The sequence below is a fragment of the Emydura macquarii genome, unplaced genomic scaffold (assembly GCF_026122565.2).
Source record: "Emydura macquarii macquarii isolate MOO-44397 ecotype Brisbane River unplaced genomic scaffold, CSIRO-AGI_Emac_v2 contig_1027, whole genome shotgun sequence".
Lineage (NCBI taxonomy): Eukaryota > Metazoa > Chordata > Testudines > Chelidae > Emydura > Emydura macquarii.
In genome coordinates, this window is record NW_027131164.1 from 19,823,691 (window position 1) to 19,837,985 (window position 14,295).

At 38.0% G+C, this 14,295-nt stretch overlaps 1 pseudogene; it reads right to left on the reverse strand.

Moving 5' to 3' along the window:
• Nucleotides 1–1,016: 1,016 nt before the first annotated feature.
• Nucleotides 1,017–1,906, reverse strand: LOC137150706 (uncharacterized; annotated as a pseudogene).
• Nucleotides 1,907–14,295: the final 12,389 nt, after the last annotated feature.

Consider the following 14,295-nt stretch of genomic DNA (forward strand, 5'->3'; position numbering starts at 1 on the left):
ATTACTAGGTAGGAAGAGCAGGAGGAGGTTCGAGTTTGATTAGCATAGTGGGCAACTGATTGGCTCAACATGATCTCACACCTAAGTGGGAAGGAGGTGTTGACTGACATTAAGAAAACAACCAATCAGCAAGGATCTCTAAAGGTCAGAAAAACTGTATATAAGGCAGAGAGCTGACAGGCTTGGGTGTTGGGTAATCGTGATTCCAGTAAGACCTGAGTATACTGAGAAGCAGAAGCAGCTCTTCAAGAAGAAGGCTTTGGGAGTAGCGGGTCCCTGAGACAGAGCAGAAGGCCCTTAAACGAAGCAGAGGGATTATACCTAGGAGGAGTAAATATGATTTTTTCCTTAATAGTAAGGAATGTATGGGAATGACTGTAAATAAAGCTAAATGTCTCCGGCTTGATTGTTCAGCCCACCCATTCTGTAACTGCCTGATCAATACTCACAGAATGCTAGTTTATAGTAGTAGTAGTAGTATTGTTAAGAATATTATTGTAATGTTACTGTATGAATGTATATTACTTGTCACATTGTAATAAGCTCTGGATATTGCAGTGTGTTAAGGATTTATACACATGTATGCAGGATTTTCTTATGTTATATTGCTGTTACTTTGTATGTATTTTATATGCACCACAATTAAGTATTCATAACATTGTAGCTTATGCTAAAGGAATACTATATTAGGTTGTGAATGCTGTATTGATATTTTAGAAATCTTATACGGTACAGCTTTTAGTATTCTGTACTGTACTAAGCGCTTATTTCTATATGTTTTACTGTATGACTTTTTGTTTAAAAAACTAGCTGTATTAGAATTAGTAGATAAAGAGACATTTGTTTTAGAAGAATTTGATGTTTAATTGTTAATCCTTTGAGCGGAGGGCTGTATCTGTGTGCTCTTAAGGGTAAACTGAGGCAGACAGGTATAGGAAGTTTCTCAAATGATTGTAAACAGGAACCCCTGGTAGAACCTGGTAAATTCCCTAGGGCAGACCACAGTAATTACCCACTTATAGAAGTAAGGCTGGGAATGGTATTGTTAGTACACCCAAGCCAGCGTAGGGCCTCGTGGGTCCCGGAGTTTTAGGGGAACAGTATATTCCTTCATGCTTCAACTACCATTCCAGAGGACATGTTTCTATGCTGATGACAGGTTCTGCTTGATAACGATCCAGAGCAGCATGGAGTGATACACCTTCATTTTCATCATCTGAGTCAGACTACCAAAGGAAGGTTGATTTTTTTTTTTTTTTTGGTGGTTTGGATTCTGTAGTTTCTGCATCAGAGTGTTGTTTTATTAAGATTTCTGACAGCATGTTCCACACCTCATTCCTCTCAGATTTTGTAAGGCACTTCAGATTCTTAAACCTTGAGTGAAGTGCTGTAGCTTTCTTTAGAAATCTCATATTAGTATCTTCTTTGCATTTTGTCAAATCTGCAGTGAAAGTGATCTTAAATTGAACAACATATGCTGGGTCATCATCTAAGACTTCCATAACACGAAATATATGGCAGAATGCAGGTAAAACCATAGAGCAGGAGACATAAAATTCTCTTCCAAGGAGTTCAGTCACAAACCTGCAGGGCTCAACTAGTGTTTCTAGGTGTTGCTCTTTTTCAAAATCACTACTTGTCAACACCTAAAGATTGTGCTTTTGAAGAGCTAATGTGGCTTTGATAACGGCTTTATTTCCAAGCAGGTGCTGAACCATATCCAATGTGGAGTCCCATCTGGTTGAAATATCTTGTACAAGAGACTCTTGTTTCTGTCCATTTGCAACTTGTTGTATTTCTAGCCCTTAGCTGGATTGTGTTTGAAATGACTCACAGGTTTTCTATATTTTGCCAGCAAGTTTCCAAAACCACTGTCACTAGGTGCTATTTTAATGGATCACTGCATCCTGTGAGTGGTCTGCAGTCGATTTTGCAATAGCATTGGTTAAACTGTTGTACTTTGTTTGATCAATGGGCTTGTAGCAATCCTGAAACTCTGTAAATGTACTCTACCATGACTGGCAGAATTCACTTGCTGTTGGTGGATTATCTGTACCACAAGAACTGGAGGCAAAAGCATGTTTAGCGCATATGTGGTACTGCAGACTTGAAGTACTTTCATGGTATTGGAACTGAGCCTTGCAATAGCCACAGATAACCGTCTTTTTATCCAGGGAACCATCTGGAAATTTTTTTAAAAATAAGCTTCCCATTCAAAAGACCTGAACTTTCGTTGCTTTGTTCCATTAACTTTTTCTGATATTTAATCACTCCAGATCAGGAGAACACAGTAGAACTGTGCCAATGTCTGTCTTCACAGTAAGTGAAGAAAGTCACAACAAAGTATGCAATTAACGCTCATTAAAAAATAATGTGTTAATTTTGTATGTATTAGTTGCTTGCATTAATTGTGATTGATTGACAGCCCTAATATTTTTATTTAAACTCATTGGATGTTTATTTAAAAAGTTGTTTATAAATTATGTAATACAAATAATTTATTTATATGTTAACCATTCATATTATATATAATTGTTTCAAGTATACCTAAGGTTAGGCAAAAATAGTTAATATATTATGAGAAGTTTCTGTACAATTTATTTTTCCAGTGTGTATATGTAATAAAAAGTTAACAGAAAACACAAGAATTGGCAAATGTGTGGATTATGCACAGAACAATGTCCTGGAAATCAAGGTATTCCAAACCTGATCAAACAAGAAAGGAGGCCACAGTAGAGCTAAGAGAATACTCAGATGAATGGGTTTGTTCTCTAAAAGACATCAAGCCCTTTTAAGTCATACAGAACCAGAAGCCATGCCCCAATGTGTATGCCCTGTGACCAGATATCAGTTTGTCGCAGTAATGAAGAAGGCCTTTATCCTACCAAGGCATCAATCTGGCAAATTCTGGCACACCGCTTAAGGATTGGATCAGTGATGTTGGCAGGATCAGAAAGTCTGGGAAATTGGGTGCTGGAAATCAGGCTGTTACAAGACCTGTGGTCACCCTATAGATGGGCTCTTGGGGCATGAAAAGCATGTAACTAATCTTGCTGGCTTGTGATTGCAAGACACATTGGAAACAAGATTAATGCCTGGATTTGCAGGGACTCTATAATGCTTTGAACCCAAAAGCAGGCAACCATGCTGGCAGGGGGATGGAAGCTGAGTTTTAGGGCTCAGGCTATCTGCCTTTAAAGGTTTAGTAGACAAGGCATGTTGTGTAATCAGTTCATGCCTCCTCTGCCCTTTGCAGTCTTTCATTAATTTAGCGTGAAAAACTGCACAGTTCACTAATAACAGGTTCTTTTACTGAGGCATCTATATAAATTTATTATAGGAGATGAGATTTGTGAATCACAGACAGATACATGAAGACCTTATTTAGTACTTAAATTTATACAAGCAAAATAAAAATCATAGAAAAATGAGATAAGTACAGAAAATAATCCCCTGCCTTGTTCCTACTCACAACATAATGGAGACTGTTGGAAACAAAGATTGAAGAAAACAGACACTGTACAACATCGTAAGCAGGATGTGAGAATGCTGGCTTCCACCATCCTGTCATCCCAATGTGCCCCCTGAAGGTAGGACATACACTTCATTTTTATACACATTTTCTGTACTCCCATACATGTCCTGGGACCGTATATAGATTGCCCTTCAGCCTGTCTATGTGTGGCTTTCTGGGAAACCATAACTGTGGTTATGATTGCTGACATAAGTTATTTTCATCAATACATTTCCCAATATTTCCAACATATAAATGTGGTTAACCTCATGGTTACACATACCAAAAATACCCTAGAAATCCCTTTTTTTTCTTTTCTTTTGAAGTTTACTTGTTTGTCGCAAGATATTTATTGCTAAGTCTTCTATGACCTTATAACCTAGGTCAAACACTCAGGCTAGCTTCTACTAACAGCCAGGTTTTGCTAGGCCTTCTGCTTATGGAAAAGCATATTCCAAAATGCTTTATATAATCTTTTCCCCTACTTGCATAATTGTTTCCTTAAGCAGCTTAGTTTTTCCTAAAATATAGATTATAGCTGGATCCTAGATATAGATTTCTGAAGAGCAAGGCAGAGGACAAAGCTTAACACCTCACTGACTGGCAAACTACAACTATCTAATGTCCTGGTTATTCACCTTGGTGAAAATGATCTTGTGGCCTGCTCTGGAATAAATCTGAGATTTAGGATTCAGAGGGACATGGGACTGATTAGGCAGTTATAACTTAATAGAAGACTGGTATAGTCAAAAATCCTTTCCTGGTGGGGAGCCATCAAACCAGTTTGCATGGACAGGGACCAGAAGAATATGAACCAGAAGGTTGCTAGAATCTTTCTGAATGCAGCTGGCATGAACATCACATTCAGGAACATCCAGAGCAATGGGCCTAAATTTTTAGTGATAGAGCGCACTTGCTGGATGCAGGGGATGATGTGGCTTCAGGATGTTAGGAACTGGATAAGGCAGGAAACAGAAACACTAGGCAGTGGATGTGGGGTGGTGAGACTATGCTAATTGCTGGCTCCCCTATGTCCAATGCAGATAAAAACCAAAAGGGTCAGCTCCCTGAGGTAAATGAGATCCAAGATTTCCCATGTAGAAGGGGAAACCTGAAGCCTTCGTAGACCAATTCCCTCCCCACCTCTCCCACCCCCCGCTTTGGTATCATCTACTTCTCGCACAGGGGGTTGGCGAGGTGATTCCGAAAATAGCTAGTCCTAGGGGTAGGCTGATGTTGCCTAATAGGCCTAAATTCTCTCAGCATCTCTCAGTTTGGCAAGGAACTTAAGAGTGAACTTGACTTTGAGTATATAAATCTTCTATTGCATATAGAATGGAAATGCATGTCCTTTCTGTAACTTGTCTTTTGCAGCCTGCTTAAGGTTGTTTTGGCTTGTGATTGGCTCTGACGGCTAGAATAACAGTGGCAATGGAAATCACAAGAAAGGGATAAAGTACAAAAAAGTTGTTAAAGGAGAAACAATGTTAATTGATAGTGCACTAATTTTATTATTGGGGGCATGAATCATCTTGCAGAAAATGTTAAACCAGAAAATATATCCAACAGCAAAGGAAAAATTGGTTGAGACTCTTGTTTTGAACCCATGATAAGATCTCTTACGTAGATCAAAGCTGTTTCATATTTTGTCACTGAAAATTTGGAGGAAAATGGAAATGTAACTGTCAAGACTATTTTATTGCAAACTGTAATATGAAATAAACAAGGCGTTATAAAAGACCTATAGATTGTTACCCACCTTTGGAACAGGGTGAGTGAATAACACCCATATCGGTGAATAACACCTTTCTGTTTCTGCTGTTTAACCCAAGATGCCTAATCTTTGATTAATAAACAGTATTGAACTTGTATATCTGATGTCTTGTTAATTAATAATCTAAACAAAACCAGTTATTTACATTGAGGATGGTCTTCCCTGAGTTATTGGTTATATCATGAGAGTCCTGTAATTCGTACTGCACCCAGTTAAATGACTGGTACATGACAATAGGTGAGGGATAGAGTGCCCCTAACCAGTGGTAAAAGATGCAGCCTGGCACTTAAATCCATCCTTGTGTGTCTTTCATTCACCTTTGTGTCCTGAAAAGTGAAGTAAGAACACCTTATTCCAGCCTTGACTGAAATGAAGGCTTAATTTCTTCCAAGATGGCACTCAGATAACCTATTTTAGCCCTATAAAATGGATTCAGTGGTAGGAAACAGAACATAGACATTATGCTTCAGGTTAATGTGTTTCTAGATGGTCGTGTCCTGTACTCTGACAATTAGAATGGCAACACTGATAGGAAGAAAAACCTAACTGAACTGGAGAGATATTGGCACATTGAGAATAGTAAGAGTGATGCCCGTTAGTTAAGACAAGCGGATATGGGCTTTATTTTACCCAAAAGTATATAAACTTGATATGATTGACTGCACCACAGAAATACAGTAGATCATAAACAGAAAAGTAATGATGTATTTCCAACAAACCTGTATAAGAAACTTGAATTTCCTACAATTAACAATTAATATGTCTCTCCATCTTTTGTGGTTACAAAACAGAGAACACAGAATACACAGATTTTCAGGCATATATGATTTTTTTTCAAGAATCAGTCCCATAAGTTACTATTTCTGATTTTCCAGCATTGCAGGTCAAGTTTCCATTTTTTAACATTTTCCTTCTGTATTAAAAGTATTTTCCCCTTTAGCATTAATGCTAGAGAAAGTGCCTTTACTTTCATGTATTCATCACACATGTAAATGATATCTTAGAGTTATTTAATGTTAAATATGTTAAATGTTTAAATTACTACAGTTTGAAATTGGCTGTGAAGTACTTAAGAAAACGAACCACATTGTAACATTACATCTGTCATTAATGGTACATTAAACATTTTTTTTTACATTCTCTAATTTCACTAATTAGGATACACAAGTTATCATTAAGATTGCTTTCAGCTGATATTAATGTGGTGAAACTGCAATCTATCTTACTGCTTATATTTTTGCATACTGCTTTCTAAATCATTTATACCTCTTAGTGGGTTTTTTTGCAATTTCCAAACTAGATTTTATTAGCTGTAAACCCATTATTTTGCCCATTATCTCCTTATTCCCCACACAATATACAGATGTCTTCCATTGTGTTTTCTGCCTCTACAATTTTTTCACAGTGGTATTTTCCCACTCTGTCTATTTCCTCAATATTGTTTTCTGTAAACTAATATAATATTTATAATGTTTGTGTAAGAGGACTTTTTGAATATGGGATGATTAACAGGAATTTTCAAAGGGGATGATTTGGATGCACAACAGGAAATCTGAACACTTTTTTCTGGAATTTACAGCAATTTTTAAAGCTGAGAGTGGGGACCACTGGAATTATAAAAATTTGGCCCCTGCTCTTGATGTTTAAGCTGCCTAAGCCCTACCCTTGCATAGGTAATGAGGAGCACCTCCAACGTGTTAAATGGCAGTGCCAAGTTCTGTCTTTTTAGGGAACAGGCATGTGTCAGTCTGTGGTCTGGCTGTCACTGGAGGCTGTATCTGATGGGCTCCATCTCTTAAATGTGTCTTATCAATATTTTGTGCCTACCCTCTGCCTATGGTAGGAGAATACTAACAGAAGTTTAATATATTAGATAGAGAGTTCAGACTAGCATGTATATGAGACATTGGACCCACTGAAAGAGAAATCACTGCCTGGAAGTTTTTCCCATCAGCACGATTATATTGGCCAATGAAATCACTACTTTTGGCAACAGCAATAAGTACAACCAGCACATCCCTGGAAGATGATAAAATTCTTCATCCCAAGTCCATACAACTTCTGCATCTCACACTCACCACAGAGTAGTGCTTGCTAATTTCCTCATTTGGGTTCCCAGCATGTCGTGCAAACAAACTCGCTTGCCCTATTTGCATTTCCACTCATTCTCTGTCCTTGTCACATATATACATTGTCTTTTTTATTGTATATGACTGTCTAAAACCCCAAGAAATCCAAAGCCAAAAAGCTTTGTAAATAAACAATTAAACCCTAAAAGAAAGCAGATATGAATGGAAATCTGGATTACACATCTGTTTGTAAACCAATTTTGCAACTGCAGTTTAAAAGTGACCACTATTATAGTTTGCAAAATTTACCATAATTGTGTCTTTTCTAACTTTTTAATATTTGTGTCAGATTAATTGTTGGTAAGTTTACAGTTTTGTTTGAAGATATAAACAGGTGGTTACTTGGTGTCAGACTTCAGATAAATATACCAAGTAGAATATAGACTAAAGAAAAAAATTTAAAAAAACCCTCTCTACCCATTGCTAGAGTGAGCAGGCTCAATGGAATTCTCCCAGCCATTGGCAAGACCTTGAACCTTTTATATAACTATCCAGAGTCACACTGAAGTTAGTGGTGCTATGCCCACACCAATCAGCACTGGGGTCTAAATGGCTACTAGTGAGTAATGAAAAGGAGATGTGTAGATAACTGTTGCATAAACCTAAAAGATTGTTTTTATTCGTACTAGCTTGTATGACCACAAAACTTCTGTGAACTCAGTATATCCCTGAAAACATACTGCATGGTCAACAGTGCTCAATAGAAGAGCATGTTCCTGAAAAAATAATGTACTCAAGAAAAACAAAGTAATAGTGCCCTCTACTGTTCTTACTTTGTGTAATAAAAGGTAGGATGTTACTTCATTTTACTTTGCTTTCTGTTGTAAAAAAAGTGTTAATCTTTGCAATTATTTACTTTCTTCTTATGTGCACATAGTAACATTAGCATTAATGAAGAATAGAATGGCACGGTATGCCATTAATAAAGTACTGTAACATGACTAATGTCAAGTCAAAATCAAATATTAAAACAAACATCAGGTAGACTTTAGACATAAGAATGTTCTAGCAAGTATGGCACAATATCTCCTGTACAACATATCTATGGAAAGTCCTCTCAACTTTTCTTGTTTGTGTTATTTTTACAGTTCTAACTAAAACAATAACAAATGTACATTTTTTATTGAAGGACACTATATATTACACCTTTTGGAAACTGAACAAACATGGCTACCTATACACACACACACACACACACACACACATATACGTAGAGCAATGTTCTGTATTGATATTTGACTTTATCAACTTAATTCATTCAGTACTCTTCCTCTGCTTCATTTCTGAGCCATGGTTGGGAGAGTCCTAGGGAGGGGAGAGAAGTAAATCATCCCAGTGCAACACAATTATTTGCGAAAGCAACATTCTCTCCCCCCATCAGAGAGACAAAGAGAAGACAAGGTAAATTCTCAGAATTATCCCAAATATTATCCTTAAGCATAGGCATGCACACGGAGTGTGCCGGGTGTGTCCAGACACACCCTAATGCCAGGAAGTGTAACCTTTTATATCTGTCCCGCAAATCTTTTAGATTTGGTCCGGTGGTACTGCTGCCGAAAGACTGCGGGCGTGCGCAATTTGTCGGCAGATGGGAAGAGAAAGCAAGCTGCCGCCAAAACGGAAGGAGATGTGCTATGCTGCAGCGGAAAGGAAGGCACTGAGCTTTGCTGCCGAAATCCTGTTCTTCAGGAGATTTCTCGGTGGCGGGTGGTACGCGGTGAGAATTCCGCCAGCAGGAAATTCAAATGTGGGCTGCCGGTGAAATTGACATCGATACCCTTGACAAAGATTCCCTGGGTGCACACCCTAATCAAATGTGCTGCGCACGCTAATGTCCTTAAGCTTATATCAATCAATATTTGACAAATTTCAGGACACAGTATTTCCATTGTTTTGCCATTTACTAAAGACAACCAACAAAATGTGTGGCATAAATTAGATGATCAAAAAGGACTACAGATTTATTCTTATAGAATCCAGAGGATTTCAGCAGCTATTGACCTAAACAGGCATCCAAAGCTACAATTTCTAGATGCATAAGACCAATCACTCAAGAGGCTTACACAGCCAATGTTTATTTCTTTCAGCGCAAAGCCAACTAAAATACAGCTGAGGCTATTTCATGGGAGGAAAAATCTTGCAACTATTTATACAGATACCAGCTATTCTAACTAGACCTTCATTCATCATCAAGTCAGGTTTTGGAAGATAGCAAAGACCATAACCCGGAAGCCCGGCCAGATTCAGGGGCAGGCAACTGCCTGGAGTGCTGGGTTTGGGGGCTGCTGGGCTGAGGGTGCTGTTTTTGCTGTTAGCAACAAAAGGGGAAACAGAATGTTTGAAGTAAAATGTTTCAGGTATTCCGCAAGTGAATTCATTTTTCACTAACCTCCTAGAATGTTCTGAGAACTACATTTTTCTTGAACCTCCTAAGAATGTTGTCAGCCATGCCCTCGCAGATATATAAGGGTATATACAGATTTGCAGATCCTAGCAAATGTATCTTCTTATACGACAGGGAATAAATCATGCATGCAAATCATGCATCAAAGTCATGAAATGGGTTACAAATGCAACAAAAAATAAGGTATTTAGAAGTTTAACAAATAGAGGGGGGCACTGAAGATGCTCCTTGCCTGTGGCACCATGTGGTCTAGGGCCGGCCCTGCCTGGAAGACTTAAGGACCCAGTTCTGAAGTCCTCAATTTTATTCAGGCCCAGCCTTTATCAGGAAAATTCATAAGTACCTCAGGGTTTGTGAATTAAATTAATCATAACATTAAAACCCAAAGTCACTTCTTGCCATTTTATTACTAAGGCTAGTGATTCAAAAAAAAAGTGATGTGAACTGTGAGCTGACAACAAGGCAACTGTACATGTTAAAAAAAATTGTTCATTTTCTCTGCCATTCTGTAAAACAACACCAGATGGCACTGCGGAGCTGACAATCAATGTAGCAATTCTCTGAATAAAACTGGTTGGTTAGAAGTTAGCCAGCTATTCCAATGAATAATTCTGGGGCAATACCTAGGAATGTGAGGGAGCCAAAGCTGCTTTTCCATCTGAATTCTGGTCTCCCACCTTTGAAAAGCAGCCCAGAAGAGGTATAAAACAATTGCCTTGCAGTAACACATCAGGTCTGTGAGGAAGGGCTAAAATGTTCTTTCAGTGAGACTGGTAGTGTTTTCTGAATGGTTTCTGTTATTGGAGTGCAGAATTCACCAACACAAGCTGTCAAAGCCTAAGGGTGTCATTTTACAGCTTCTTGTACTGATGTTCATAGCTACAGCAATAAGTTTTCTGGAAGCCATTCAATTTCCCTACTGATTTAGTTAGATTTAGTTGAAAACGTAGATAAAGGTGTCCTGGTGACTGAACTAAAGAATATTTCTTTGCAGTGTTGTTGTAGCCATGTTAGTCCCAGGATGTTAGAAACGAGGTGAGTTGGTAATAAATATATTTCATTTCACCAACAGAAGTTGTTCCAACAAAATATATTACATCACCCATCTTGTCTCTCTAAAGAATATTTGTATTTCAAAGTGTTCCTAAGTGATTTGGAATTTGTGGAAAACGTACTTGTTTGCAAATATTGTGCTGTGAAAAAAATCTTACAAAGAAACAGATTGGATAAAAGAGCAACATCAAGTTCTGTGCACAAAGTATTAATATGGAACCTCCAACTTTAGGACTACTGTAGCTAACTTTAATGGAGATCCATCTGAAATACCTGATTTAGCCCCAATACTGCATCAAAAACAATTCCTGTATTTTTATCAACCAATCTGAAAAAAAATAAACCCCACAAATCATATGTCCTAGACATAGTCCACAGATTGAAGTAGTACCAGTTTTTTACGTTTGATTGAGTAGAAATTTTTAATATATTGCTGCAATTGTTATAGTTGTAGAGTATTTATGTGTGTACATATGCAGATACACACACACACACACATTAAAGCAAACACACTGGGTGACTAAGAAACTTTACCAGCTACTTCTAGAGCAGCACAGGAAAGGTGATAGCACAGCAAGTTTTTATATTATAATGTAGTTCATATAACCTTGACTATTCATTCTGTGACTGCAGAGCTAACAGAAATTAACAGACCGAAGTCACCATTTGATACTATCAAGAAGAAGCTGAAGGATTTTGCAGAGAGGGGTACTAAGACCTAGTTTCCCTAGAGACCAGTGGGCACCATAAGTGGCATGTGAGGTCTGCATGTATTACCAGAGAAATTCTCCTGTCTTCACTGATGGCTATTCTGAATAAGCAAAAGTCACTCCACCCTGAGATGAATGCTGCAGACCATTATCATGCTCAGTAAGATTTTAGAATGTTTTTAAATGGTGCCCTGGCAAAGAGCCAAGTATGTGTGTGTGTAGATCGACAGAATCACAGCTCTCAGATAAATGACAACAGTGAACATGTGCATGATTGGTGGCTACTGAGCATGTACAGTAAAGGGTAACAGAGACATCAGTTAACTGAGCAGATAGCTGGTCAGAACAGACTAATACTGGTCACAACTTGTTTTAAAAGTCAGAGCTGTCAATCAGAATCTTGAGGTAATGGTTAAGACTGAGCATGTGTGAGTGAGGTAATTGCTTCTGAGAATAGCAAGGTGTATATACAGAGCTACAATGTAACATAAAAGGCCAGATGCCAGTAACAGTTTCAGAGTCCAGAGTCTGTATCTGAGAAAGAGAGAGGTGTACAGGGAGCACTGGGAAAGCCAGCAAGAGAAGTCAGAAAGACTGCTGCAGAGAGAGAGAAGAAAACTGGAGCAGAGCAAAGCTGATTGACCAGGAACTGAACACCAGCAATGTGATTTTTTAAAAGAAATCATCAATGGATTTATAAAGTAAGCTTGATATTCTTTTGATTACACTTTAGTAGAAGTATAGTATAGGATAGTATGTAGGGTTAGTGTGTACGTGTTGATAAGAATGTATAAAATTCTGTTATCAATTGCAACATCTCTATGTAAATTTAAAAGCACTTTAAAATCTGCAGTTAGCAATTTGTTTTGCAAACTGGCAAAAAATTGCTTCACTTACAATCATTTAAACTATATGCTATTGTAATTTAAGTGCTCTTTAACTTGCAATAAGGGATTTGTGTGATTTTATACCTCATTTAAGATTTTTTTGATCATATTGATCATGTTGTATTAGTTACTTTCATAAAAAGATACTTCCTTCTGGAAAGAATATGGTCTGTGTCAATTATTTTATCAGAAGGTTACATCTGTGTCCTTCAGTGTTCCTTAACAACTCCGGGAACTTTTACCTCAGAAAGAACAAACTAAGCAGGCAATAGGCAGGTTATTATAGCAACATACCAAATTCATTATTCAGGATAACAAACGGCAACTCCACAGGGACCATGTTAAGAAAAAGGGCAAATTGACACAAAGCAGTAGAAGCTTTCCCAAACTTAATTGTGATAATTTAGTGAAGACCAGGGACTTATTCACTAAAGATCTCAGTATTGTTAGTCGTGAAAAGCAGGGACCAGTTCAAAGGGGCACTGTGTTAGCAAGCACTGAGAGGACTGATAGAAGCAGGGGTCAGTCAAGCGTGGTTCATAAGTATTGGGCGGACCAATAAAGGGGGAGACAGGTAAAGTGTGGTTCTATAATTGTGCAATTGTTGACAGGCAGCTGTTGGGCAGGTCAGCATTCATAGATTTTGCGGATCCTGTATGAACAGGGACTGGTCAGTCACATGAAGATCCTGAATCAGGGAGCAGTCAATCACATTAGATTCCATAAGGATCCAGGAGTGGTTGTAGCTGGACAAACGACCAAGTGTGGTCCAGCCATAATTCTCCAAGAATAAGGATCCAGGAGTCATTGTGTAATGGGGCATTTTTAGCAACCACCCAGGCATCCAAGCCATTGCTAATTATTGAGATAGAATATCAATTATTTTTGCTTATTGCTTTTAGTAGGCCTCAGTAGGAAACTTAGCATAAGTAAGGCAGCTTGGGGGTGGGGTTAGGCAGTGAGCACATGAAGTGAACCTGACTCTACATTCTCTCTCTGATATGCCTGGGATAAACATCTGTGAAAACCAGGAAGTCTGGTTATATTTTAGGATTGTCGTTATGGGGAAATCTAGCTGCCAGACTAATGGCTCAAAATTGCTTGTATAACAATTCTCTTTTAGTGATATATTTCTGTAACACCTGCTTTTTGCCTAAGGATTGATTTTGTTTGGTCATCTATGTAACATGTTTGACTGGCACGTCTCTGTAACTTTTGTACAAAGTAATTTTTGTAATTCTAACTTTTTGAATGTAAATTTGGGGTTCTCTATAATCTACTGTATTTGTATTGTGCTTGAGTCTAAAAGTAGAGACTTTGAGAAATGATATTCCAGTGGGAGTGCTGGAAACCAATGAAGTAAAGCATTGAGTAAAGCACTTTATTTTGACTTGTTTGTGCCAGCCATATAGCAGACGGAGGTGCTGCATCTCTCTTGGTTTATTTCCTGATACAGCCTTGCAAAGATTAAAATTACTGACAGGTTTGGGTTTGAGGAACCCCAGGTAACAGTTGTAACCAAATGGAGACCGTGGGATCATGGTCCTGGCCATAATTTCCCCAAGAGTAGTATGGAGCAGAAGTAAACTCAAATCCTAGTGAGTGAGAGCATAGGAATCAGGGTTTGTAACCTGCATTCTTGAAGTAGTCTTTAAGTTTCAATAAGGAATTTAGGACTCAGGTGTGGCCAGGATTATTATATCCGAGATCATTACCTGGCTAAGCAGAAAATAACATCTAAAATGACAACAAAAGTTAAGCAACAGTAAATTACAAATAATGTCAGAAAAAGGATTAGAGAATTTTGTTTCAAAATGTGGAAAA